The sequence below is a fragment of the Canis lupus genome, chromosome 4 (assembly GCF_048164855.1).
Source record: "Canis lupus baileyi chromosome 4, mCanLup2.hap1, whole genome shotgun sequence".
NCBI classification, from domain to species: Eukaryota; Metazoa; Chordata; class Mammalia; order Carnivora; family Canidae; genus Canis; species Canis lupus.
The window spans coordinates 51,115,492-51,120,175 of record NC_132841.1 but is presented as its reverse complement, the minus strand read 5'-3'; the positions used below and the strand labels follow the sequence as shown (position 1 = coordinate 51,120,175).

Sequence of the window (4,684 nt, the reverse complement as noted above, 5' to 3'; positions counted from 1 at the left end):
TATAGATCATGGTTACATGTCAAGTCTAAGAATTCTTTCACTAGCCAGATCCTAAAGATTTTCTCCTACACTTTTTTCCTAGAAGTTTTAAGGTTTTACAATTAAATCTGTGATCAGTTTTGGGTTAGTTTCTGTATAAGGTAGAGTCTGCATTTTTAAAAAAAAAAAAGACTTTATTTATGAGAGAGAGAGAGAGAGCAAATATACAAGCAGGGGGAGCACAGAGGGAGAGGGAGAAGCAGGCTCCCCGAGAAGCAGAGAGCCTGAGACAGGGCTCTATCCTAGGACCTGGGATCATGACCTGAGCTCAAGGCAGATGTGTAACCACATAACCAACTGAGCCACCCAGGCACTCTAAGTCTGCATTTTAACAAGCTCCTCAGGAACGTGAAGGTTTGAGAATTGCTGGGGAGAGATTTGTGGGATTTCAACAGTGATGTGATGGTAAATGTTTCACAAGTGGCTCCAGATGGGGAAGGGCAATTTGCGGTATAAATACAACCTTCCTGGCTGATTTCAAGCTACCTGCATTATACCACTGAATGGAGCATTAGGAAGAGATGCTCAGAGGCAGACCAATATGTAGTATTTCCATGCTTACATAGATGCAGTATAGATAATTTAAAAATGTAGTAGGAGTTTGGAATATTTATTACCTTTGTCCTTAGTGTAATTTGTTTAATTTTATATTAATAACTTTAGTAATTCTAAGAGTTTACCCTGCTTATAAGCTAACAAATTGTCAGTTTCACAGGTGCCAGCAAAAGACATGAGACTCCCAGGTCAGAGACAAAGGCCTTTATTACTCACAGCAGCTGCAGTAATCAGAGTGTCAGCATTATCTTGCACTAGTTCCCTGAGCCCCGATTCCAAAGGGGGGGTTGCAAAGTGGCACTTGCAGGAGCAGCAGGTTGAACATAGCAGAGGAAGCTGGAGCTTAGGGGCCTGAATCTTTTATAAGATAAGTTACCATCTTTTGGCATGCTCAGAGGTAGGCATTATTTTTATTATTCTGGATAATAAGCAAATCTGTCCTTTCTTCTGGAGGGAAACAACTGTATAAACAACTTTGAGAATGAGAAGTCCAGAATGAGGAGTCAAGCGCCTCCACTTGAGAGACCAGCTAAAATGAAAGAGACCCATGAAGAATTGGCTCCCAACAGTTTCTATAATTTAATTTTAATAATGGCTGTGTTTAACTACTAGCTCACAAAATTCTTAAAGATTTAACAAGAGGCCCTCTGAAGCCAGTACAAGTTGGCTCCAGCATACCACTTTATTTCGAGGAAGAGAAAAGGAAGGGCAAAGAGGGTCAGATTCCCTTTGGGGTGATTTTGCCAGCTAGGAGCCCAGAAGCTTGGAAGTGAGGCCCCATCACTGTAGGAAGCTGTCTGGATGGTTTGTTTTCCAGAATGGTTACGATTATAATGGAAATTATAATAATGGGAATTAAAATAAAAATAGCAACTATTCTTTACTGTCTCTCAAATACAGATTCTACATTTTGGGGGCTTTTATCTCATTGAATCTTCATGACAACCCTATGAAGTAAGAATTATTGCTTATTGTCATTTAATAAGTGAAAACACTGAGACTCAGAGACATGAAGGAAAAATATTGGGCTGAGCTTGACCTTTCTGGCAAACTCTAGTTCTGAAGAGTTACAAATTCACAGTCCTAAGAGCAACTTTTCCACTCAGAACTCACTTTAGTTGGTATCATTTGTTTCCCACCTGCCTTCTCGCTGTTCTTCACTGAAGCAGGGCTCTGCGGTATAATGGCATCAGGGGCCCAGAGTGCAGATTTCGGGTCTCTGTTTGCCAGTGACATCCAGTGTGACCTTGGGCAGACTGATTCATTTCTGCTCCCCTGTTTCCTTATCTGTCAAATGGGCTGATGGTACTGCTTTGACGATCTTGCAGAGTTATCTTGAAAATGAAAGGTGAATCTAATTTGGCTCGGGTTAGAGTTTAAGCTGCATGACTTTGTACCAGCCATAAAGTCTCTGGTCCTCTAAGTTTCTTATTTGTATTATGAGGGGGACATATGTGGTTGCCATGAGGCTGTCAGATTCCATGTCTATAGATGAGATAATAGGTCCAGGAGAGCCTGGAAAAGCCAGAAAGCAGCCCAAAGATGTGAAGTAGTGGTTTTATTCTTTGCTGCCCCAAACTCCCATGGTTGTGCAGTCCCTGGGCTCAGAGAGGGTCAGGTGAGCATTTGTGACTTGAATCTTCAGACTGCTAAGTGATGGTGGTTCAGGAGGGCCTGGCCTCCCTGAGGGCAGATGAAGGTTCACCCCAGATGTTAGGGAAGAGGCATCTGGGGGGAGCAAGGGGCTCAGGCATGGCCTGTCTATGGGCTCCTCAACTCGGAGTCTGCTCTCAAACCTCTGCCAAGTGGCCAGGCCTGGGTTTCAGGTCCAGAGTTGCCAAAGGAATAGCTGGAGGAAGGTATGCTAAGCCCAGGGATCAGCAAATGCAGGGTGTAGATAGGAGAACAAACTTGGCAGGTTCAACTGGTAGCAGGCCAGTCTGGCTGGAGAGAGGAAGGGGAAGAGGTCAAATATCCATCCAGGCAGCAGCACTTCCAAGAAGCCCAGAAGCCCCATGGGGGCAGGTGAGGGATGTTCCCCAGTTCTTTTCACCACCCAGCCCTCAGGCACGGTCACCTCTGACCTCTGGGAAACCTTGGCTTTGGAGGGATCCCCCTACCTCCCAAGGCTCCAGGTGCTTTCAAAGGGGTAGATCAGTCCCCAGTAATGGGGCCAACAGCCAGCAATATCCAGCTCTGGCCACTCCCACCTGGGACTAGCTGACCTTTTTTTTGTTGTTGTTGTTTTCTTGTCTCAGCTTGCCAATAGTCTGGGTCTGGGCCAGAGGGAAGGTAGCTGGCAGGGTTCAAGATGCAGCCTTGAGGATTTGGCTCTTGCTGCCTAGCCATTACAGCCAATGCCGTGCTACCAAGGTCCCTCGGCCTCCATCTGTCAGTTCCAGAAACCCATTCACCTTGGGAGAAAGACTTCTGGCAACACAGCTGGTGGATCATGAAATCATAGACTATCTGAGCTGGCAGGGGACTCTGAGACCACAGAGTTCAGCCAGGACCTGGCTGGGAGCTGCACCAGCTTCCCAAGTGTTTGCCTAGGCTGAAGGCAGGCGGTCTCTGCTGGGCCTCACAATCTGCAAACCTACCTGAGGAGTTTGCAAAAATTCCCAATGTCCAGGTTGATTGTAACAAAATCTCCAATTTTTAACACCCCACCCAGGTAATGCCAACGTGCAACCAAGGTTGAGGACCAGGGCTATGGTTACTTACAGCGCTTAGCGCTGCTGTGAATATAGCAGAGCCTCTGCCATCACACAGACTTGGATCTAGCTCTTGCTCTGCAACTTCTCCCACTGAGTGACCACAACCAACTTTCCAGGCCTCTATTTCCTCATCTGTAAAAAGGGCATCATAGTAATACACCTGTCTTATATGCTATTCTCAAGGCCAAAGGTACTAATCCATGAAAAGCACATGAGGCAGTGCTTCATTCTATGTAAGAGGCCAATAAATGTGTTTATTGTTATTACTTTCCCAAAGTCAGGCATTCATCAGAAGGCTGTTCTTTAGGTTAAGTTTAAATGTTTTTATGGCTGCAGGAGTGATCTTCTCAAAACACAAGTTTGCTTCTCTCACCCGCCCACTTAAAATCATTCTGTGGTTTTCCGTCATTCGCAGGGTCAAGACAAAAGACTTCAGTTTGACCTACCAGCCTTTATGATCTAGGCTCTGCCAATCATATCTTACACCCTTTCCCTCCATGACCTGGGGAGGGGGCTTTTTTGATTGCCTCCAACTGCCATGCTTTCTCACACCACAGGACCTTCGAATGAGATGCTCCTCCCTAGAATGCTTTCCCCTCCCTGCTGCCCCCCACCCCTACCCCCAGGCTAATTCACCCTGTAGCTCTCAGCTTTGGCTTCCTTCCACTAGCAAAGCTCTCTTGACCTCTTATCAGGGCAAATCCTCACTATGGCACTCCCATAGCACTATGTCACAGCTGACGCTTTACGTTTATTTGGTAGTCATTTGTCCAACATCTGTCACCTGTGCTAGACTCTGAGCTCCAGGGAAGACAGAGACCATATCTGTGTTTTGCTCCTCCCAGTATTCCAGTTCCTAAGTCAGCGGTCTGCACCCTTGACCCCAGGACCCTTTTGCAGGGGTGGGCAGGCACCATCAGGACTCCTGTTCTCCTCTCCTCTCTGTTCCTCATAGAAGGTGGCTCCTCCATACCCTGTGCATCCCGCCCTGGGTAGGTTCTGGTTGCATGGTGCCTGAATGGGACAAAAACTAGAGGACGGGAAGCTTTTCAGGAGTGATTCGCCCATACAGTTCTGCTGCCTGATGGGGCAGCTGAGAAATGGTTCCAGATTTAATGCCCTTGTTAGCCTTTCACTTCTGAGGCCTGGATCTCCACGTCATTAAGCTCATATCTTAAATGGTTTTTATTCGATACAGGAGCCCCAAGTGGAACATGGACTTTTTCCACGGGGAGGCCACCTTAGGTCATTGTCAGCCTCAACTTGAAGACTGCAAGGGACTGGCATGACTGGGGGTGGCTAGTTTACAAGGGCACCAGCGAAAATAAAACCCAGAGATGAAGGTGAACTCCTCGTTTTCATTTTTAATCAGG

The 4,684-nt window shown here is 46.5% G+C and overlaps 1 long non-coding RNA gene across 1 annotated transcript; it reads right to left on the bottom strand.

The window, feature by feature from the left end:
* Nucleotides 1-783: 783 nt before the first annotated feature.
* Nucleotides 784-3,895, bottom strand: LOC140631582 (uncharacterized). The gene is made up of 2 exons (XR_012029119.1): nucleotides 3,319-3,895; nucleotides 784-2,538 (listed from the first exon to the last, which is right to left on the bottom strand). It is a non-coding gene; the product is annotated as an uncharacterized lncRNA (long non-coding RNA).
* Between the last annotated feature and the right edge of the window lie 789 nt (nucleotides 3,896-4,684).